The 24957-nt window shown below is 40.4% G+C and overlaps 1 protein-coding gene across 6 annotated transcripts in view; it reads right to left on the reverse strand.

Moving 5' to 3' along the window:
• MTMR3 (myotubularin related protein 3) overlaps positions 1-22710 on the reverse strand; it is a 136822-nt gene extending 114112 nt beyond the window's left edge. For 5 of the 6 annotated variants that reach the window (XM_032654188.1, XM_032654187.1, XM_032654184.1 and 2 more), the window contains exon 1: positions 22523-22710. The gene's annotated coding sequence lies outside the window, so the exon portion shown is untranslated. Of the gene's footprint in view, positions 1-22163; positions 22301-22522 lie in introns of those variants that run through there. The other variant, XM_032654186.1, reaches the window with a different exon arrangement.
• Positions 22711-24957: the final 2247 nt, after the last annotated feature.

The raw sequence follows: 24957 nt of genomic DNA on the forward strand, positions 1-24957 counted from the left end.
CGAAAGAAACCCAAGCTAACTTAAAATCAGAACTGCCTGGCTCACAGAAGAATACTAAGGTGGTGCACAGATACAAAAAGAATGAACTTCAGGCAGTAGGGCCTCGAAGTCTCAATGCCACCAGATCCATCTCTTTATTTCATGCTCCTCTTTACTCATTTGGCCTCATTCTCTCCCACTACAGACAAACCTCCTGCCTCCTGCTAGAGGCAGTCTCAGCTTCACAAGCCCAGAAGAAAACTGACAGCTTTCTCCTGTCATCTGTGTATCAATACCAGTGAAGAATACCTACTGGCCCTTTGTGTAGGATGCCAATCAGTACAAGTGAGAGAGACAAAACTGGCCAGGCCTAATACACATGTTCTACCCTTAGGGCACCAGAAAATGAGTAACGAGAAATCTTGCTGAATAAACTAAAAGCAATGACTTGCCACTATCTATAAGTTATCTTGGTTCCGTGAATTAAATGTAAGGACCTCAAAAACAAACAAAAATCCAATGAAAAACGCTATTCCTTTTACTAGTATAATTAAGGGTTGGGGAAGCCCCTAAAGTTCAAAAAATCTGCCTTAAGGGCACAATCTAGGAATTAGCAATAATCCTCCAGATATAATCCAAAATGTAAAAAATAAAGAAATCTAACCCCCGGCTCTAAAACCAGTGACCTAAAATTACAGAAAAGTCCAAACACAGGGGGAAAAGGTCAATTTAACGAGCATATATATGATAGTTTAGCAAGAAACAGAGCAATCTCATTTTAAAAATTCACTCAGTGATGGCACAAATCTGAAATTAAAGCATAACATGAGACTCATTTTGTTAGTGATCATATAATCAACACAGCAATGGCTAAGAATCATACAACACTCAGGGAGCTAAATATTTCTGGAGAAATGCTTCCTTTTATTTCCCCCCTTCTGGCACGCCACACGGTTTGCACGATCCTAGTCCCCTGACCAGGGATGGAACCCGGGCCCCCTGCAGTGGAAGCAGAGTTTTAACCACTGAACTGCCAGGGAATTCCCGCTTCCTTCCTTGAAAGGCATTTAAGTGGAAAGGAATCTGAAACTTCCTAGCATATCTAAGTTTTAAATTACTTTGTTTCAAGGCTAATCATTTCAAAACAATTGAGTGTTATAAAGAAAACTCACAACCCAAAATTCTTCACTGATCCACCACTCAGTTTAAATGACGCAGTTCAGTTCGCTACCCTCTATGGATTTTATCTTTCCGGCACTTCCAGTCCCATGCAAGCTGTTTCTGTTCTACATAACTGCATGTATGCTCAGAATTCAATTCAAACGATGACCTACATTTAGTAGTATCTGAGTACCTATAAGACATTAAAAAAAGGCTCACTCTCTACTAATTCTTATCTTTCAGGCTCAATCTGAGGGAATAAAATGATATTCTATTTTTAATAAGTAGCAAATTTATAGTTATTTATGATAAAGACTTAAATTCCTTAATACAGAGTTCTGTTAGTCATACTACTTACGAAAACATTACAAAAACGTAGAGCTGCAAATAGTGTAGGGGAGAAGGTCCTTGCTCGTAACAATTATAATAGCCAACACATATAAAGAACTCTTCCACGTGCTTCACCATTTATTAGTCATTTAATCTTAAAACAACCCTATGAGGTATTATCCCATTTTACAAAGGGGGTAACTAAGGCACAAAAAGATAAGTTAACCTGCCCAAGTCATAGAGCTAGCTAATAATTTGCAGATCCAAGTTTAAATCATATAAGAACTTAAGTAGGACAAGCATATATAAGACCAATTCAAAAACAAAAGGGCCAGACACTGCTTTGGGAAAGACTCCTCAGTGTCCTCCCCAGTGCTGCAAGCAATAATAAATCCTTCCTTCTCCAGAGTTTAGAAAAAAAAAAAAAAAAAAGGCAAGGGGGGGATGTCATACTACTCCATTTCAAAAAGGCAAAAAAGAAGAAAAACTAGGATTTTTTTCCTCTCAGTGCACTGAAACCAGGCCCAGATTACTGGGTTAGGGGTGGGGGTGGGGTGGGGAAGAGATATCTATATTCTCAAATTATACAAAAATATCACAAAGTAACATTTCTTCAAGAAAAGCACTTAAAGAGGCACATTCTGGATAAAGCACATATTAAATTACAGCACTCAGAAAACTAAGTTTTTATTTCCTAAACTTTATGCTTGAAAAAGATACAGTAAATAGCTAAAAGCAATCTTCCTTAATATTCTATAGGAAAGGACTATGACGTTAACAATTTTTATTGGTAGATAGAAAGTACCACAATAATCAAAGAAGGGTCAATCTATCACTGTGGCATATTCACTTAGCTTTATCTCTGAAAAATACTTTCAGATTATTGAGGTGTTTTCTTATCTCTGAAACAACTTTCAACAACATGAAAGGGCATACTGCTATTTCCACAGAGTCAGCAATGATCTTCGGTAGTGATTATAGTTTAATTTGCCATGTAAAAAAACTTAAGCCTATAAAATTGGATTTAGAAATGGAGCTGCAATCATTCTAATCCACAAAAACAACCACAGTTAGTACTTATTTCATGACTCGGAAGCAAGTCCACCTTCTTAATATTTTTACTCCTAAAATATGCAACACTAGTAGGCAAAGGGTCTGTTCCTCAAAACTGAACTGATTCTGGTCTTGCTTTGGTTTCTTCTAGTCTGTTCAAGTAGGAAACAGTAGCTACAGTGTCTGACATGAACATGATACGTGTGCTTACTACTGAGCTAAGTATATTCCCCGAGCTCTAGAAAACTGATATGGCATTGAGCTTCTTGAGTTAACCCTTAGTTATTACAAGATTATTCTCATCCAGTCCAAGAGAAGGAAATGGTACTACAGCCTCACAAAGGTCACCACCATTCTGAATCTGCACCTTTTTGCCCATCCCCAAGTTTTACAAGATCATTACAAAAAAAATCTTACTTGCATCCTACTACAGAAGTCTTTCCTACCATTATTCCCAGGAGATACAAGGTAAGATCACATCTTGATTTCTTGGCTGCCTTTCACTGATGTTATCATAGCATGAAGCTTTGAAATAGGACCCTGGGATAGGCCATTGCCTTCAAAGTGTCTATCATTACTCCTTGGTGAGTCAGCTTCTGGACTGCTGCCAATGTGCTTTTTGTTGTGTTTATCATGAAACCATATTTCTGCAGAGTTGAAATAGTGGCCAAAACACTGCATTTCCAAAGACTCCCTCAGGTGTTTATCAAAGAAAGGACACAGATACATATCCAAGCAAGCCACTCACATGTTTCAGTAAAAGAAGGAATGAATAACCCAAGCAGGTTTACATAGTATCATGTTAAAAGATTCTCTTCTGTCCAAGTGTCCAAAAATGCCCTGTAAAATCTCCTGATAACTTTAAGTAGATGTTATGCAAATGGGTACATTTAGAAGTTTTTCATGCTCTTGACAAAAGAAAAGTTATCTTTTTCTGTATCAGGTAAACTAGCTGAAGAATTCTCAAGTTAACAAAAGTTTGAGATACCCAGGAATTCTCTGAAGGCTCATCAAATATCTCTAAAGGGAAAAATCTATTTTTGTATCTTTTTAGATGAACCCACTAATAAATTTCTGTATTTCTTCGTTTTGAGAAGGTAAAACACTGGGAATGGGGGAAGGGTGTGTGTAATGCAACTTAAGTAGTTCCATGGAGCAGGAATGCAAAAGCTCCTAGCTCTAAATAAATGGGGTTTCCCTGGTGGCGCAGCGGTTGAGAGTCCGCCTGCCGATGCAGGGGACACAGGTTCGTGCCCCGGTCCGGGAAGATCCCACATGTCGCGGAGCAGCTAGGCCCGTGAGCCATGGCCGCTGAGCCTGCGCGTCCGGAGCCTGTGCTCCGCAACGGGAGAAGCCACAACAGTGAGAGGCCCGCGAACCGCAAAAAAAAAAAAAAAAAAAAGTAATGGACAGTTATAATGCCTTCAGGGAAAGAAGCAGTGTTATCACTGTACTAACAGTAGCAACGACCACAACCGGCATATATGGAGTGCTTACTATTGGCTAGCTACTGTTGTAAGCATTTGCCGAATCCTAATTAAGGCCCAAGTGCACTGTTATCCCCATTTTAAAATTGAGAAATCTGAGGCAAGGAGAAGTTAAGGAATTTGCCTAGGATCACAGGGTACTAGTGGTAAAACCAAGATTAAAACCCAAGCCTGAGCTCTTCACCATACTAAACTGCAATAGTGGAAAGAACATCCAACTTGTTATTAGAAGACCTGGACTGAAGTTCTAATTCAGCTATTCACTAGCAGTGCAACCTCAGACAAGTTCTGACAGCTTTGAAACACAATTTATTCACCTGTAAAGTGAGAGTAATAGTACAGCCTGCCCTGCCTACTTCACTAGGTAGCAGTGAAAATTTAGTGTGCAACTAATACAGCTAATTAAAATTTTATTCGTAATACTGATCCCATGGTTGCTACCTCCATACTCCCATATTTCTAATTTTGGCAACTCTATCCTGGAATTCTCAACTTGAATCCCCAATATTGTAGTCTTAGGAAAAGTAAAGAACCTAAGTCTTGCCACTAGCAAACAACCACATACAGAAAACAAACTGTTAATTTGCAATCCCCATTACTGTCAAGAGTGGGCATCTCCGGATGGTTATTTCCATGGGAAATAGCTAGAAACATGATAGCCTACAAGTGAGATATCCCCTTAACCAAATGTTCATCATATTTGAAGTGTAATGTCTCTTGGTTTTAAACACAACATTCAGTTTTCTAAATATCTTAACTCAGAAGAAATGTACATTGCTGAAAGAAGCTCTGTAGCTCTGTGTACCAAGTACCTCATCACAGTACCCAAAAGGCTTAAACTAATCTAATTCTAAGACTAATCAAAAGAAACACACACATACTATTCTCGAAGATGTCATATACCACCTACAGTCTCTGTAGTCCTCTGCAGGGTCAGAATCAGAACCCTGAAACGTTAACTTGCAAAAATTGCCTGCAATTTCTTTCCCAAGATAAAAGCTCCTACACCTCTTTTTCTTGCCCTCATATTGCTAGAAAAAGAAAGTTCACTACACAGAAAAAAAAAAAGAGGATAATTTAATTCAAGTAGCTAATCAACCATAAACTGTAAGTTTTATGACTTGTTTACATGAAACTGGCAACCAATATTAATACTTCCAGCTATCTTGCGGGAACTCTGTAGTGCTAAACCTGTTTTACTTATAGACTTTTCATAACCAATTATATAACCATTCTGCTAGCTAGAGAAACAAAAGAAAGTCAAAGATTCACAATTCAAAAGCTACTAAAAACAAAATATGACATTATGCACTAAGGAGTTTGATAAGTAAATATATCCACTAAGTACATGTGCCTACTTCCTTAATTTTAAAAAATTCTCATTATTTACAGTTTACACTGTAAGATTATTTGTATAACAAATTATTCTCATTCCAGAGTGAAATTTTTGGGGGGTGAAGTTTACTAAGCAATTAACAAAATTCTGTGAAAATTACAAGCTTTTTCAGGTTCCATAATAAAGTTAAAAAAGCTCTAGGCACCATATATTTTTTTAAACCATAAGAAAACACATACATGGGCATACACACACGTGTGTGAATACTTTGATAGCAGCTTTATTTGTAGTTATCAAAACCTGGACAACCAGGACTTCCCTGGTGGCACAGTGGTTAAGAATCCCCCTGCCAATGCAGGGGACACGGGTTCGAGACCTGGTCCGTGAAGATCGCACATGCCGCGGAGCAACAAAGCCCGTGCACCACCACTACTAGAGCCTGTGAGCCACAACTACTGAAGCCTGCAAGCCCTACAGCCCGTGCTCTGCAACAAAAGAAGCCACCGCAATGAGAAGCCTGCGCGCTGCAACAAGGAGTAGCCCCCGCTCCCTGCAACTAGAGAAAGCCCACGCACAGCAACGAAGACCCAATGCAGCCAAAAATAAACAAACTGGACAACCCAAATGAACTTGGAACGTGAATATACAAACTGTGGTACATCCATACAATGGAATGCTACTCGGCAATAAAAAGTAATCACTGATACACAAACTATGGATGTCTCAAAGTGCATTATGTTAAATAAAAGCAGCCAGTCTCAAAAGGTTACATACTGCATGATTCCATTTATATGAAATTCTGGAAAAGACAACTATAGCGACAAAACAGATCAGTAGTTGCCAAAGACAATTTGAGGTGATGGAACTCTTCTATATCTTGATTAGTGTTGATCATGTGTTTCCAAAACTTGCAGAACTGTACTCAAAAAGGGTGAGTTTTACTGCATGTAAGTTATACCTTAGTCTAAAATAAATTTTTACAGAATCTGTATTATTGTCCTGAAAACAAGGACCAGATGCTGCTGAAACAACCGATACAGGAACACTAAACCTTATTAGATCTGCCTCCAAGTCTGAAAACTCCCTTCCATTAACAGTTTGCCTAGAAATCTAAACAGTATTTGTAAAGTAGAAATAAACTGACTTAGGATTAAAAAAACAAATCTATTTTTAAAAGAAAACTACCTAGTGTTTACATCCTAGTCACCTTAAGAAGAAAATGAGCTTTGTCAAGGACAGAGTATTAACATCAATCTTTTCCATAATCATGACAGTCACAACAAATGAGGTTCCTTTTTCTAATTTTGGTTCAAAAACCAAAATTTTACTTCACAAAATCTGTAAAACATTATTAAAAGATCTTAATATTTGCCTAAAATCCGTAAGTGCTTTCACTCAGCTAGGCAGTATAGCAAAGAACGCAACTACCTGGGCAAGTTACTTAACCCCATTTTGCCTCAATTTCCTCATCAGTAAAATTGGAATAATTATACCTACCTCTGGGAATAATCCTAGACAATTAAACAACTTAATACATGTAAATTGCTTAGAATAGTGCCTAGCATACTTAAAAGCCTCAGAAATTTTTAAGCCAATGTAAATGAATAATCTTAATAATCACCAGCTGTGTGTCCTTGTACAAATCATTTTATCTTTTCACATCACAATTCTGTTCTGTAAGGTCAGAGACCTGAATTCAAGCCTAAAGGGCTATCTAGTAATATTATTCTATGTTCCTATAATTTTGAATTGCACCAGTCACCTTGCAAAGAAGGTTAGGTATGATCCCCGATGTATAGAAAAATCTGAGACCCAAATTAAGTTAAATGATTTGCCCAAGGGGATAGTAAAGGAAGAGCCAAGGCAAAGATATGGTATTCCGAGAATCCTCAAAACTTTGTTCTCTTCAAAAATTCTCACCCTCTATCAACTCCTTCCCTTCTTACAGACATAGGTACGACATACTCAAAAACAAATGAACAACAACAACAAAACCCTCCAATGTAGTTTTTTTTTTGGCCACGCCACAAGGCATGCGGGATCTTGGTTTCCAGGCCAGGGATCAAACCCATGCCCCCTGCAGTGGAAGCAGAGTCTTAACCATTGGACCACAAGAGACGTCTCTCCAATATACTCATTTTAAAAATTCATTAAGCTATACATTTTTTATGCACCCTCTGCATGTTTTAGATCGTAATTTTAAAAGACAAAATAGATTTCATCATTAAGTGTATTCACGTATGAACAGACGTAGCAGAAAAATTAAAAAGCTAAAGAAAGACAAACTCAGCTAATTATGTTCATTAAAATTTTGTGAGGCGGTAAAAGTTTTAAAACTGAAGTGTTACATACATACAAAAAAGTTTATATAAGTATACAACTCAATGATTCTCATAAAGAAAACCATGAAATTACCACCCACATCAAGATACAGAACATTAACAACCCTATAGTCTCCCTTATGCTCACTACCAAAAATAACCATTATTCTGACTTCTGTTGCCATCTATCAGTTTTGTCTTTTTTTTTAACTTTATAGAAATGGAATCACATAATTAGCACTGTTTGTGAATGGGTTCTTCCATTTACACTTAATTTTTCTTCTTGCAAAGTACATTTAGGTAAGCCTAGTAAGAAAGGTTCTCTCATGTATTATCAAATATTCAAATTTAAACCATAAATCATTCTCAAAGCAAACCATTTCTCAAGCCATAAAATATCTAAGATATTGATTTGTTCAAAGTATAGCTGGTATTCCCTCTCTCCCCAATGAGATTTCTAAAACAGAAATTTTCAGTTACTTTTAATTGGAGAAAATAGAGATCCAAATGTCTCAAAAGATACTGAGTAAAATTTGAATTATAAATTATAAAATTTGAATTATTACCTTTAAAAAGCAAGACAGAAGAAAAAAGGGAAGGGACATCATGAAAAAATTTCAGACCATAATTCTCTTAAAATTAATTTTGATCTTCTATATAGAAAAGAGTGTCAATTAATTATAGCCAGCACTGAACATAAAAATGCAAAAATCTGGTTTGCACTAAAATATGTAATTCCAACACAATTTTGATAGCACTGCAACAAAATTTTAAAATAACGAAATGCTTCTACTTTATCCTGAGATCTCCTCCTCCTGCTAATCTACATCACTGTTTCATTTTAACAGTCCATAATCTGTGCCGTCCAACATGTAGCCATTAGCCACATGTGGCTATTTAAATTTAAATTAAAATTTTTTAATTTATTGGGATGGCTCTAGTAGCACTTAGTTGTCTTTAACTTCATTCAAAACAATTTTGTTACTATATTGTGACACCTGTCGTATCAGGGTACAGTAAAAAAAAAAAAAAAAAAACAACTTGGGACTTCCCTGGTGGCGCAATGGTTAAGAATCCACCTGCCAACGCAGGGGACTCGGGTTCGATCCCTGGTCCGGGAAGATCCCATATGCCACAGAGCAACTAAGCCCGCGCGCCACTATTACTGAAGCCCACGCGCCCTAGAGCCCGTGCTTTGCAGCAAGAGAAGCCACCGCAATGAGAAGCCTGCACACTGCAACAAAGTGTAGCCCCAGCTCACCGCAACTAGAGAAAGCCCGCGCACAGCAACGAAGACCCAACACAGCTGAAAATTTAAAAAAAAAAAAAAAATTATCAAAATTGGTGAATTTTTGTGTAGCTGTTTTAATATTCAAGATGGAAGAAAAAAGCAATATTTTTGCCATATTATGCTTTATTATTTCAAGAAAGGTAAAAACGCAACTGAAACGCAAAAAAAAAGATTTGTGCAGTGTATGGAGAAGGTGCTGTGACAGATCAAATGTGTCAGAAGTGGTTTGAGAAGTTTCGTGGTGGAGATTTCTCGCTGGGCAATGCTCCATGGTCGGGTAGACCAGTTGAAGTTGATAGTGATCAAATCGAGACATTGAGAACAATCAACGTTATACCACATGGGAGATAGCTGACATATTCAAAATATCCAAATCAAGCGATGAAAATCATTTGCACCAGCCTGGTTATGTTAATCACTTTGATGTTTGGATTCCACACAAGTTAAGCAAAAAAAAACCTTCTTGACCATATTTCCGCATTTGATTCTCTACTTAAATGTGATGAAAACGTTCCGTTTTCAAAACAAATTGTGTCAGGCAATGCAAAGTGGATACTGTACAATAATGTGGAAAGGAAGAGATCGTGGGCAAGTGAAATGAACCACCACCAACCACACCAAAGGCCGGTCTTCATCCAAAGGTGATGTTGTGTATATGGTGGGACTGGAAGGGAGTCCTCTATTACGAGCTCCTCTGGAAAACCAAATGATTAATTCCAACAAGTACTGCTCCCAATTAGACCAGCTGAAAGCAGCACTCAACGAAAAGCATCCAGAATTAGTCAACAGAAAACGCACAATCTTCCATCAGGATAACGCAAGACTGCATGTTTCTTTGGTGACCAGGCAAAAACTGTTACAGCTTGGCTGGGAAATTCTGATTCATCCGCTGTATTCACCAGACATTGCACGTTTGGATTTCCATTTATTTCTCTTTATAAAATTCTCTTAATGGAAAAAATTTCAATTCCCTAGAAGACTGTAAAAGGCACCTGCAACAGTTCTTTGCTCAAAAAGATTAAAAGTTTTGGGAAGATGGAATTATGAAGTTGTCTGAAAAATGGCAGAAGGTAGTGGACCAAAAGGGTGAATATGTTGTTCAATAAAGTTCTCAGTGAAAATGAAAAATGTCTTTTATTTTTACTTAAAAACCGAAGACTTTTTGGCCAACCCAACAGTTCCTTGGTCAAACTAGCGAAATTTCAAGTGCTCAATATGTACTGAACAGCAGTTATCGAATGTCAGTAGGAATCAGAGAAAGTTCTATTGAACAACACAGGTTCCATACATGCTGTCTCATCTCCCACTCCTCACCCCTTATTATGCTAAAATTAACCTAAGAAAATGATGGATGACTAGTATGGATCACCAAATCCCATTGTTCCCCATTTCACTCAAATTTAATTATCACTCGTTTGGAAATCTCCTTGGCCTCCACTATGCCTCATTAACCTAATTTTAACAGGTTTTCTTAAAATTCAATCTTCTCCCACTCCCCTAAATGTGAGCCTCAATCTCTGGCTCTTCTAGGTTAAAGATCTCATCCAGATAAGGCCTACCTTTCCTCCTGCCTCAAGTTCTCTATCTCCAAGCTCCTGCAGGACATTTTTACTACTATACCCTGGCCTCAATGTTAAACGTGTGAAGGGTTTCATTTTAGTCCTTTTCCAAAACCAGCTCCCCCTCCCAATTCCATATTTCTATACTATCACTATTCTCTGAGACCCAAAACCCACCAACTCTGAATCCTTGCCACTAACCTCCCATTCAAATTTGTGTATTTCCTTTAGGGTATTAACCAACAACCCTCTACTTTAATCTAGCTATCTAAATTACCACCTTGCCAAGACCTTAATTCAGGTCCTTATTACCTAATTCTGAGTACAGTACAGATTCTTCACTGTTTTCTAATCTTTGCCTGCTCCCGATCATGCACACTACCACCAAACACATCTTCACCAAAACTGCCTTTGATCTCAGCCTAAAAGGGCTCAGTACAGCAAGTAAAAGAAATTTCAAGGGGCTTCCCTGGTGGCGCAGTGGTTGGGAGTCCGCCTGCCAGTGCAGGGGACGCGGGTTCGTGCCCCGGTCCGGGAGGATCCCATGTGCCGCGGAGCAGCTGGGCCCGTACGTCTGGAGCCTGTGCTCCACTACGGGACAGGCCACAGCAGTGAGAGGCCCGCGTACCGCAAAAAAAAAAAAAAAAAAAAGAAATATCAAGTAATTTAAGGATTTGATTAATTTATAGCACTTTACAAACTTATTTTTGAATCCTCTATTCTGTGCTAGCAAAACTAAAACTATTCCCCGAACACAGCTCTATGTGCCTCACCTATATAAAGCTGGGACTCCTCCTAGTTTCTACTATGCAATTTTAACATGTTAGCTGCTTTATATTACAAAGCTATCCATCTCAGCGCCTCTTACATAGCACCCATTTTGAACATACCTAAGTGAACAGACCAGGAATAAGAAAGTTACAAATACACGTACTGGTTTAGATTTAATATAAAAGCATCAATATTTATTGCATGCAATTCTATTCCCCCAAAATTTACTCTGCAGAATTATTTCTGTGGAAATTATCCTACCGTTGTTCAAAAGTATAAAGTGCTAGAATATCCATGAGAGACAGCACTTTTTGTAATAAGGGGAAAAAATGCCAAAAAAAAAAATCCCTAGATGTCCATCAGTAAAGGACTGGATAAATAATTGTAGCATGCCTATAAAAAGTTTTTAAAAACTACAGTCCTGGGCTTCCCTGGTGGCGCAGTGGTTGAGAGTCCGCCTGCCAATGCAGGGGACACGGGTTCGTGCCCCGGTCCGGGAAGATCCCACATGCCACGGAGCGGCTGGGCTCGTGAGCCACGGCTGCTGAGCCTCCGCGTCTGGAGCCTGTGCTCCGCAACGGGAGAGGCCACAACAGTGAGAGGCCCGCATACCGCAAAAAAAAAAAAAACTACAGTCCTTAAAAATGAGGTAAATCTATATTTTGTGATACAGTAAGATGTCTGTAGTACATTACTGAGAAAAAAACAAATTGTAGATAAGCACGTACAGTTTGACCCTACTAAAAGGAAATTTTAAGATCTATATATTAACTGAAAACAACTATTAATAGGGGACTAAAATTGCATTCTATTCATACAACTGAATAGCTATTAAGCTAACAGCTTTTAAGTGAAGTAAATATATATGTATCAACACAGATAAATTTCAAGCTTTTCAAACAGAATATATACACTAAGGTACCACACACATTTGAAACACCGTAATACTAAATGTTAAATACACAGAGACATTTGTTGGAAGAATAAAAGAGCATGGGCTAAGAGAGTAAAACCACCTCTGGATAATGGAAACAGGATCTAAGATGAATGCAAAAGGGACTCCAAACTATATATTTTGATTTTTAAAAACAAATATAAATACACCTTTCAGGCAAATCTTACAAGATGTCAACATCTATTAAATCTAAATCAACATCTTTTAAATTAGGTACATGGTGATTATTAAATTATTCTCCATATTTTTCTAAATATTGAAATATTTAAATTTTACTTTTAAAAAAAAGAAAGCCAAGATTGTGGAATTTTGGAACAGAGGAATATGGCCTTTATCGACTTCTACAGGGTATTTTTTTTTTTGACAAGCCTATATATCTTTATAATAATATTTTTAACTAAAAACCTCTATAAATTTATATTAGCACCTACCTCTATTACCTTGATTGCTCTTCAACTTTAATCTTATTCTTTAAAATAATAAAGTAGGGCTTCCCTGGTGGCACAGTGGTTGAGAGTCCGCCTGCCGGTGCAGGGGACACGGGTTCGTGCCCTGGTCCAGGAAGATCCCACGTGCCGCGGAGCGGCTGGGCCCGTGAGCCATGGCCGCTGAACCTGCGCGTCCAGAGCCTGTGCTCTGCAACGGGAGAAGCCACAACAGTGAGAGGCCCGCGTACCGTAAAAAACAAACAAAAAAAAAAACTAAAATAAAATAATAAAGTAAGGGCAGATAGTTAAAAAGAGTTCTACCCCAGAAATCTAACATTCTGAATATTTACACAGCATTTAAGTCACTATAACATGCAATAAACAGCAAAAGCCCAGGCTCTACCTAAACTCTATCACTTAAACTCTAAAGGATGTATTACATAGACGTTCCTAAAATATCAACAGATAAATGAGTAAATAAACTTAGTGGCTCAACTCCCAGCTGTACATTAACACCAAAACCCCAATGAGACTCTACTGCCAAAATAAGTCATTTATCTAAGTATATTCCAGTTCAAATTACATGTACAAAATCAGTATCACATCTGAGTTGCTATAGTCCCACTTGATTTTTTTTTAACATCTTTGTTGGAGTATAATTGCTTTACAATGGTTAGTTTCTGCTTTATAACAAAGTGAATCAGCTATATATACACATATATCCCCCTATCTCTTCCCTCTTGCGTTACCCTCCCTCCCACCCTCCCTATCCCACCCTCTAGGTGGTCACAAAGCACCGAGCTGATCTCCCTGTGCTATGCGGCTGCTGCCCACTGGCTATCTATTTTACATTTGGTAGTATATATAAGTCCATGCCACTCTCTAACTTCGTCCCAGCTTACCCTCCCCCCTCCCCGTGTCCTCAAGTCCATTCTCTACATCTGCGTCTTTACTCCTCTCCTGCCCCTAGGTTCTTCATCACCTTTTTTTTTTAGATTCCATATATATGTGTTAGCATGTAGTATTTGTTTTTCTCTTTCTGACTTACTTCACTCTGTATGACAGACTCTAGGTCCATCCACCTCACTACAAATAACTCAATTTCATTTCTTTCTATGGCTGAGTAATATTCCATTGTATATATGTGCCACATCTTCTTTACCCATTCATCTACCGTTGGACATTTAGGTTGCTTCCATGTCCTGGGTATTGTAAACAGAGCTGCAATGAACATTGTGGTACATGACTGTTTTTGAATTATGGTTTTCTCAGGGTATATGCCCAGTAGTGGGATTGCTGGGTTGTATGGTACTTCTATTTTTAGTTTTTTAAGGAACCTCCATACTGTTCTCCATCTACTTGATATTTTTAAACACACACACACACACACACACACACACACACGCAGCTACAGTTCTTGCTCCACATGGCAAGTCCACACACACACACACGCACACAGCTACAGTTCTTGCTCCACATGGCAAGTCCACATGGCATATCAGCAAGCAAACTGGGAATTCAGGCCAAGTCCTGTGTTTACAGTACATAGAATCTGATTTTTCTTTTTAAGGTTTCATAATTCTCAAACAGCTCATTAGGAAGAGAAAAATTAGATGGAGGTCTTGTGTTTAACTGTGACCAAAGCCCAGACTGTCTCAGTCATAGTGGAAATTACAATAAGAAAGTTCAAATCAGCTTGCCTGCCCCATTTTCCCATACCACTTCCTACAGCTGCCACTCTGCTTAGGAACTGGAGTCAGTTAAGGAACCACTTCTTTCCTCTATTTTTTTTTTTGGCCACACCCCACAGCATGCAGAACTTCCCCAACCAGGGAGTGAACCCATACCCCCTGCAGTGGACGTGCGGAATCTTAACCACTGGACCACCAGGGAAGGCCACAACCCACTTCCTCAATGGTGACTATGACTTAAACCTTCATAAGCCAGCCAATGAAAACTAAGAACAGGGACTTCCCTGGTAGTGCAGTGGTTAAGAATCCACCTGCCAATACAGGGGACGCAGGTTTGATCCCTGGTCTGGGAAGATCCCACATGCCACAGAGCAACTATGCCTGTGTACCACAACTACCGAGCCTGAGCTCTAGAGCCCACAAGCCACAACTACTGAAGCCCGTGCACTCTACAGACTGTGCTCCACAACAAGAGAAGCCAGCGCAATGAGAAGCCCACACACTGCAATGAAGAGTAGCCCCCCTCTCGCCGCAACTAGAGAAAGCCTGCGTGCAGCAACGAACACCCAACACAGCCAAAAAAAAAAACTAAGGATATTAAAATGTACTTTAAAATAGCAGCTTTTTCCTAATTATAAGAGTAATACATGTTCATTACAGAAAATTGGGAAACTACAAAGAATATGAAGCAGAAAATGGTCACTATCCCAGCCAAAAATTAATCACTATTAATATTTCCATTCTTGTCTTTACAGGGTCTCTCTTATATATAGAAGTATATTAGTTCACTTACTAAACATGATTTTAAGTTCAGCAGACCAAAGGGGAATAAAATACTAGCTTCTTCAGAAGACTAACTTTTTTTTTCAGTGTTTTCAGAGTAAACCAAAACCACGTGTACAGGCAACTGGAGAGAGTAAGACAAGTGAGAGAAATCATACTTGCTCCTTTTCATTCACCCTATGGCAAACCATGAAGTCCACGTTTCAAGAACCACTATACACCCAACGACTAACTAATGAGTATGTTTCCTTTTTAAATAGGAAACTACTATATAAATAAATATACACATACATATATACACACACACACACACAGTCTTGCCAGTAGGAGGGACACACACAGTGAAAAGAATTACATCAAGACTAATTTTTTTGTCACCATGAGTCTATCCTTAAGAGAAAGAAAGAGGATATCTGAAAGGCTGATGTAAAGTTAATGACCTCTCCCACAAAAACATTTTCTGTGCACATCAGATGAATGAAAAAATCTAACTACAGAAAATGATGTATTGGTTTTACAATGCTATAACTTATTTACACATGTAAATATATATGTACGAGTTCAAACAGTTAGTCCATAAATATTGATAGCTTACTTTGTACCAGGCAGTATATAAAGTGCTGAGGAGTAAAGGAGAATAGCCATCAGTACCTACTTCTGCAGGGATTACAGTCTACCTCTTTAAATATGATGTCAAACACTAGGCATGTGGCCTCAAAGGAGTCACAACATCCCTGATTAAATGATGCTTTCAAATCCTTATGAGGATCTAAGAAGATGTATGTGACAGCACCTTATAAATCATGCTACCTAAGGTAAAAAGGGATACCTGGCCCTTTTCCCAAAATACTGTATATAGCAATCCCCTTCAGTATAAATTATCTTTTAACTGGCAAAAAAAATTTCTTTTAACTAGCAAAAAATAATCGCTAAGGTTGCTCTTTTCACAATATCTAAGATTTCAATATTATCTTTCTCTAATATCGACCCATATAAAATAACTGAAATTAAATTCCCCATGATGGGAAGTGAGAGGGAGACTCATTTTTGTAGTGCAAAAAACACCATTTTCTGATTTCATAACTTACAGCGGGGAGGAAAGGGGCAAATCAAAAGTAACTTATTCAAACTTATGGAAAAAAGTTACCTTTTAATCTAAGATTCATCAGGGAAAGTTTCAACCCAAGAAAGCATTTTTTAAAAGTTACTGACTCAGGCTCTTCCAAATGGAGTTAGAGTGAAAGGTTAATTGTGGTATTTTGCAAGCAAAGGAAAGCAAGTACGGAGCAATTTTTTCAGTCTCCAAGACTTTTTTTTTTGCGGTACGCGGGCATCTCCCGTTGCGGAGCACAGGCAACAGACGCGCAGGATCAGCGGCCATGGCTTACGGGCCTAGCCGCTCCGCGGCATGTGGGATCTTCCCGGACCGGGGCACGAACCCATGTCCCCTGCATCGGCAGGCGGACTCTCAACCACTGCGCCACCAGGGAAGCCCAGACCTAAGCTCTTAGAAAACAAAAATGTTATAACCAAACTGCTTTCCATAAAGCATAGACTTTTAAAAATATACTCCACACAATATCAGTTCTTCATATCTAAAAGAAGTAGACTACTTATTTAGACTGTTTCCTATCCTATGATTTGCCCTTCTCAATTCAGCCACGTCAACAATGACAAAAGGTATCAAACTGATGCTTTATGAGCAAGGTTTATGTTTGCACTTATTGAGGATGTGACTCTGAACAGCATGGGACACTTTAAAGACTATCATAATCCAACTAGGCTGGACCATCTGCACAATTAGTGGAAAGGCCCAAAAACAGTCAACCATAAAAGCCCAACGTTAAATCTTAAGCATCGAAAGCAGTTACGTCCAAAGTAGAGTATAATACACTTCAAGGAGTACCCAAGATGCTCCACTAGGGTAAACAAGAAAGATATTTGAACTTTATTTTTAATTCTCATCCTTGTTAATTTTTTGTTTATATTTTTATAAGGTACACAATAACCAGTTACTATACATATTATTTGTAAATTAAATACTTAAGGATTGAACATTAATACTCAAATTTTTTTTTACTGTTGGGATGAGCAATCAAAAAGTTTACAGACCATTGGTCTAAAATAGTCCCTATCACTGCACTTTCATTTTTACCTGCCCCTTCCACAGTTACGCTGTAGAGGCTAAGATCTGATGCTGAAAAAAGAACAAAGGAAAACTATTCCCAAACTATTTTAAACTCCCACCAACAAGCTAAAAGGTAGTAAATCACTAGCAAGAATATATGGAATTGCACAGGGAGCTCAGCTCGGTGCTCTGTGTCAACCTAAATGGGTGGGTGGAAGGGAGGTCCAGGAGGAAGGGGATATATGCATACATATAGCTGATTCACTTCATTGTACAGCAGAAACTAACACAATATTGTAAAGCAATTTTACCCCAATTAAAAAAAAAAGAATACATGGAATTGGACACTGATATTCTCTTGCTGAGACTTTAAAATAGCATCCTATCTAGAGGGTGCCCTGAGTATATTCAAATTTAAAAAACAAAACCCGGGGCTTCCCTGGTGGCTCAGTGGTTAAGAATCTGCCTGTCAATGCAGCAGACACGGGTTCAAGTCCTGGTCCGGGAAGATCCCACATGCCGCAGAGCTACTAAGCCCGTGCGCCACAACTACTGAGCCTGCGCTCTAAAGCCTGCAGGCCACAACTACTGAGCCCATGTGTCACAACTACTGAAGCCCGTGCGCCTAGAGCCTGTGCTCCACAACAAGAAAAGCCACTGCAGTGAGAAGCCCGCGCACCGCAATGAAGAGTAGTCCCCGCTCGCCACAACTAGAGGAAGCCTGGGTGCAGCAACGAAGACCCAACGCAGCCAAAAGTAAATTTAAAAAAAAAAAAAAAAACCCTTTGCCAGGTAAGCCCACTTTTAGGAATTCAGCCTAAGGAAACAATAGCACATGTATTTTAAAAGTCCAAACAAGGGAATTCCCTGGCAGTACAGTGGTTAGGGCTCCATGCTTCCACTGCAGGGAGCACAGGTTTGATCCCTGGTTGGGGAAGCAAAATCCCGCAAGACATGTGGTGCAGAAAACAAAAAAAAAGAAAAGAAAAAATACATTTTATGTTGCAACTCAATACACATATATAAATGTATTAAAACAACAAAAGTTTTCCCAAATCAATAATTATTTTTACCATTTCTGATGTGCTGATATTCTCTAGTTTTTAGAAATCACCACATTGATTTCACTACCCTATGACGCTGTCACCTGCCATTTAGAAAACAGAGCCCTAAACTTTACACAGAATGTACTAAACTCCTTGACCCTTTCCACTTTCTACCACCATTCTACACATAACAAAATGTGTGAAATCTAGCAAGTCTACTCCACGTGCAAACCTGGGCACAAATGTAAGACTCCCAGATCCCTCTGAAGTTTCCTGAAACACTGTGACCATTTCTATTGGCAGACTGTACAAGTGCTTGCTAAAAGGTTTCTCCAGGCAGAGTACAGACATTTTGTTGTTGCTTTACCAGAGATATTAGTAAATTCTGCACTTGACAGCAGATACCAGATTTTACCACTGCTCCACAAGCCAACTCTTCCAGGAAAATAGGATTCTAATACAATATTGACTCCATTATCATCCCCTTACATTTTTAGATTGCTTTTCATATACACCACTCCATTTGATCCTCACTGACAGGTTGATATAAACAGAGAATTTGCTCCTTCTTCCTTTTACTAATGAAGGAACTGAAGCTCAGAAGGGTTATGTTGTTTGCCAGAAACAATACAGCTAATGAGAAGCACAACCCAGGCTTGAACCCAGGACTTACTGGTCATCCAATGCCATGCTACAATAGTTTTCACTTGAACATCTGATACAAATGTGAATTTAAAGTTAAGGTTCTAGGCGCAAAAGTGAAGATACAAGCATGAAATTAAAAATAACAATGAATATTAACAATTTCTAGCCTCTTAAATTACTGGGAATCCTAATTCAATTGGATGTGTATTTAATCTCACGCTTTGTCTTAAGTTTCACTGATTATAAATTACATATAAATTCACCACAGAAAATTACAAATTGGGTGGTCTGTAAGAAATAGCTGACCACATAAATTACACAAACTTCCCCCGAATCATTCTTAATCTTGTGGCTTCACACTAAATTTTGAAGTTCCCTATGTGAAATCCATTTTGATTTCAACACTAAGTTAATTACAACAGCATAAGCATGTTGTTTCTGCATAATACTTGCAACATGAGCTCAATTCCAGAGCACTTTTGGACAATGTCTAAAATCCATAAGTCAAAAGCAGAATTCAAAACAGAATGTTCTTTTTTCAGTTTTTTTTTTAATTAAAAGGTTCATCTACCTATATGAGATTAATACTAAGTAACAATTACAAATTATTAAAGATTTCCAAATTCAGGCTGGAGAAACTACTTGAGGTCAACAAGTACAGGCCTTTAATCGTAGATTGATAAGAAAACTGAGGTCCAGAGAAGCGACATTCCTAACAGCAGTCACAGAATCAAATCAATGACACAATCTCTGCCAATCTACAGCTTTCCCATTATTCTAAATACCTCTGCATCTAACAAAATGTGCTTAAAAAAAAAAACACCAATACCTAAAAAAATTAAGAAACACATACACACACAAAAAAAATATTAAGGCACATTTAAGACTCAAAAACTAGAGAACAGGATAGTGTGCAATAGCAGTCTTTAGAAAACAGAATCTCCTGATGGGATCTCAAAGTTCCAAACCACAAGGACTAAAAACTCACTTTTTAATCCAATGCAAATGATCAAGTAACTTTTAATAACAAACATTGTTATCAACCACCAAAACTGTTCTTTTTCCCATCTCAATACTATTCATTTACTCGACAAATATCTGAGAGCACAGTATATGCTGGGAACTATGCTAGCTACTGGAGACACCAAAGAACAAAACAAACATGGCCTCTGGCTCTTGTAGTGGACAACTAGGTGTACTTCTCTAACAATACTACACTATGATTTAACAGGATATTTAGCAAACTCCTTCACTGCTCTATACAACTGTAACATTTTCTTCCAACTCTTCCAAACTTATAACAAACCTCACCACACCCCCTCTGCAATATGACTACTTCCTTTGGTAACTCAGCACTCCACTTTACCACAGAAGGTGTTAACCAAAACTGCAACAGATTTTAAAACTGACTTTACCAGTCCTCAGGGCCTCAGGCATATTTCAACAACTTTTCACAGTCCACAGTAAACCTGCCTGGTTCACAACCCTTGTCTCAAATGGACTGCTAATTCACCTGCCCTACCCAACACTTTACTAGAAACTGAATCAGATGGTGTAGGAGCAATCATGATGCTGGGAAGCACCTTCAGTGGAGCTCTTTGTGGGCCAGAAGCAGACTTACTGCCTCTCCTTCTCTGCTTCTTTCCTCTGGATTCCTCATTGTATCTCTGGATATAACCTCCAGTCAAGCAGCCTCTAATTTTATCAAGTGTGTTCCTCAGAACCTGCACAAATAATTTTGGCAACAAATCTGTTTTCCCTACATAAATCCATTATATTTTAAGAGATGCTCAATTTTCAGTTTTGTCTCTCAGGCTTCCCCCCTCCTCCATACCTCTGAAATTGTATAAACAATTAAAAACACTCCTCAGGAGTCGTAATTAGTGGAAATCTTTTGGAATACCAAAAGCGATCTAAAGCACAAGTTCACAAACCTGGCTGACCAGAATCATTCAGGGAGTTTTGTAAGGATGGATTCCTAGGCCCCACCCTCAGAGATTTTAATTCACCAGGTCCTGTGTGAGGCCCAGGAATCAGCCATTTCAGGCAGTCCCTATTATTTCCGACAACTGGTATTTAATTAGGTAAGGACTGAACTAAAAAAACTGGCCTACAAGTAGGGAAAACCTCGGTTCTCCTAATGGCTTGCCATTAACTAACTACAAGTGAGGCTGCACTAGTGTGCTGGTCACTCGAACAGCTCAGGGCCACCTGAAAATGAGGAAAGTAATTAGAGCTGAAGAAGCCTTTATAGGGAGCAAATCTAAAATTCTAGAACTCTCCAAACTTAGTTAAATGACACATACTGTACTGGGTTTACTCAAAACAGTGTCATTCTCTAAGCTCTTCTACCCAACCAAGTCACAGGCCTTGGAAAAGAAGACTTTCTGCTTGCCACCAACACACCTTACCTTAGCTGGTCTCTGAGCAAAAGCAACACGCGTCTTGTCTCTTGCCCTACTGAAACAGCCTTGGATCTGAAAGGGGAAGGGTCCCCAACACCTCTTCATGTACAAGTCACGACTACTTTACATTAAAAAAAAATCATCTCACCTAATTCAACCCAGGCCTCGATGGCACTGTTGTCAACATTATGAGAAACAAGGGTGAAGCTCAACTGGAAGGGCATGCCAACTTTTTTTCCCTCGTTGTGAAAAAATAGATACTGTCAGGTAACAAAGTGTATGTCAAGATACTAAAACGGTTAAGAATTTAGGCCTCAGTCTGGAGACGACACCTGACCATCATTACCCAACAATAGCTAATGTGCAAAACTCACAGGTGAGGACTATCAGACCCCCGATGAGTTTATTAAAACGGCCATAAAATTTACCCCCACTACTTTGAAGGAAGTTTTCCAGCCCAAAGTACAACCAACAATATTATCTTAGGGGTCCTACGCAGCAGGATTCAATACGTTTAGTGGCCCGATTTTCATCTGAGAAATTACTCTGCCAATCTTTCGTGGAGCTATTTGACCAGTGTTGCTGGAGCTCTCTCAACCGCCTCCGAACCATCCTTCCCACCCAAGCACTACCAGGTCAGGGTGATGCCTGCTGCACAGTAAGGCGGCCACTCCTCCTTCCCACAAGTCCCGGGCCCGCTCCGCTCGCCCCGGGGGCTCCGTGGCCCCCGACCTCCGGCCTCTCGCCATGGAGGACTCCCACAGACCCGGTCGGGGCGAGGGGCGCACACTCACCTCCCGGGGGTCCGCGGACATTTCCCCGGACGCTGCGTGGTAGCGCCTCACACCCCTAGCCCCGTGGGCCCTTCCCCACCAAGTTCAGGAAGGCAGCCCGGGTTGGACCCCGCCTCCTCCGCGCCGGAAGGTCCGGGCCGCGCCGGGCCGCTGATCTCCCGCTCCCGCGCCTCCCTCTGGCGGCCGCGGCCGCCGCCCGGGCCACCCTCCCCGAGCCCCGCACGCCGTCCCCAGCCCCCCGCGGGCCGCCGCCGCCTACTCAGAGGGTGACAGCCGCCGCGCCCGGGCCGAGGCCCGCCCCTCCTCCAGCTCCTCCTCGCCCCCGGAGAAGACGGGGCGGGAGGGGGGGCCTTCCTTACCGGGCGGCAGGACATGGCGAGGCCCGTCACGGCACAGCCTCCTCCGCCACCCCACAAGGCTCCCAGCCAGGGCCGGCGGGGGGCAGGGCCTGGGCCGCTGGAGCGTCTCGACCGGCTGCTCCTCTGCCACTGCCGCTGCCGCCGCCTTCTCACAACCACAACAACATGGCGGCGGCGGCCACACAGAGCACGCTCCCGAGACAGAGCCGGGCCGCGAGCGGGGGCGCGCGCGCACGCTCGGCCTCTCAGCCGGCGGTCAGGGGAAAAGAGGGCGGGCCGTCGCGGGGGAGGGGGCGCGGTCTGGGCCGATTACCACGCCCCCGGGGTGAGCCGGGTTGCTGATCAGCCGAGCGCCCGGGGCGAGCGAGGGGCTGGCTGGGAAGCGCAGCTGGCGAAGGAGAGAAACGGGTGGGTAATGGACGAAGAAGAAAACCAAAGGTGGTCCCACAGATTTTTGGGAGGCATCTTTTCCTAGCTCTATAGCCCTGGGCAAGACAACACTAGAACAATAGTAGTGTCTTTCACCTGTAATTGTGCTGAGGATAAAACTAATTTAATGTAATGCAAGTTAAGTATAGTGTGCTCAAGGTTCTACTCAATACAATTTCAGACTGCTTGCACCAAAGCACAGCTGGAAGAAGTGAGTTTTCAAACAAGCAAAAAACAAACTTGTAACCCACACTCAATAGCCTGTAGAAGAATTCTACACACCAGAACTGAATTAACCTCAGGCCCTAACAGATTCACCTCATCAGAGTTACGTTTTAACGTTATACCTTTGACTTTTCTGGAAAATGGCTGCGAGAACCAGTCAAATGAAATCTATCCTTGCATTTGTTGTACCGCTTTTTCCACAGTACTCTGTGCAATTATTTACCTGTTTTTCGTGTTTGTTGTCTTTTTATCCCATTCTGAAGTAAAAGCTACTTGAAGATAAAGATCTTCTTTGTTTGGTTCATCACTTTACCCCCAGCACCTAGAACTGCTCATGACAAGCAGTGGGAAATTTCTTGATTAACTAATAGCTAATATTTATACAACTCATCTAATTGAATCGTCACAGCTCGAATAAGTAGATACTGTTATTATCACCATTTTACAGATGAAGAAACTGCAGCCCAGGATAAGATGCACTAAAAGTTTTTTTAAAATCAAACCCAGGGGCTCCCCTGGTGGCACAGTGGTTAAGAATCCACCTGCCAATGCAGGGGACATGGGTTGGATCCCTGGTCCAGGAAGATCCCACATGCCGCAGAGCAACTAAGCCCGTGCACAACTACTGGAGCCCACGCCCTAGAGCCTGTGCTCCGCAGCAAGAGAAGCCACCGCAATGAGAAGCCCGTACACTGCAACGAACAGTAGCCCCCCACCCCCGCTCGCTGCAACCAGAGAAAATCCCGCATGCAGCAACAATGACCCAACGCAACCAAAAAATTAAATAAATAAATTTATTTAAAAATATATATATGTCAAACCCAAACCCAACTGACAACAAAAGCTATGCTCCCACCCACCAGGCTGTATTGCCAACTCTATGGCATCGTTGCCTGAAATAAAATCCCAAGTAAGAAAATACATTAGAGTTCAAAGTTAGGAAAGGCTTTGCTCTACTCTGTCAGCTGAAAAAAAATTGCGCAACCTAAAAGTTGAGAATATGTTTTATTCTCAGCCTCTCTGATACCTCTGGGGACTGTTCCAAAGAGGTAAGGGAGGAGCCAGAATATATAGGAATTTTTGCACCTAAAAAACAGGTAGTCAGAACATCAAAAGATTACCGTTAATTAAAGAAAAAACAGACATCTCAAGTTAATGAATTTAGCACTTTACTATGCATGGGAAGATGCAGGAGTCTGGGCTCATTGAAATCATTTCTTTGATATGCACCTTAACGAACTGGGGCCAGTATCCTGTTTTCTCCACCCTGAATCCCCTGCAGCACCGTAAAGAAGGTGGCTGCAGTGGCTGATGGCTTGATGGCCACAACATCCTTTGTTTACTGATATAGCAGGCAATATTCTCTGACTATGTTGCTCACAGATACAGGTGCACTTCCTTTCTGATAATTAGTGTTAGGCAGCTGATTGTGTATCTTCTCACCTTGGCTTCCAGAAAGCCCAGGGCTAAATCTGAAGCTCAGTGGTGGCCTGCTGTTGGCCCTTCAGATCCACATATTAACGGTGACTTTCCCTCCCACCTCAACTCTGCACCTTTATTTATAATTTGCTATCCAGCTTTCCTTTTACTGTTATATGATTATAGCCTTTAAAGTATGAGAGAGGAAATAGTAAGTACAAAAGAACAGATGAACAGGTTTTCTCACCTGTTTCTCCTATTGCCCAGTAAAATAAGGTTCCCATCAAGTTCAGTCCCCTCGGGGCACACGTTTTGCTACCTAGGCCTCTGCTCAGGCAATGGGTGAAGGATAGGGTTCCATA

This window comes from Phocoena sinus, chromosome 14 (genome assembly GCF_008692025.1).
Source record: "Phocoena sinus isolate mPhoSin1 chromosome 14, mPhoSin1.pri, whole genome shotgun sequence".
NCBI lineage: Eukaryota > Metazoa > Chordata > Mammalia > Artiodactyla > Phocoenidae > Phocoena > Phocoena sinus.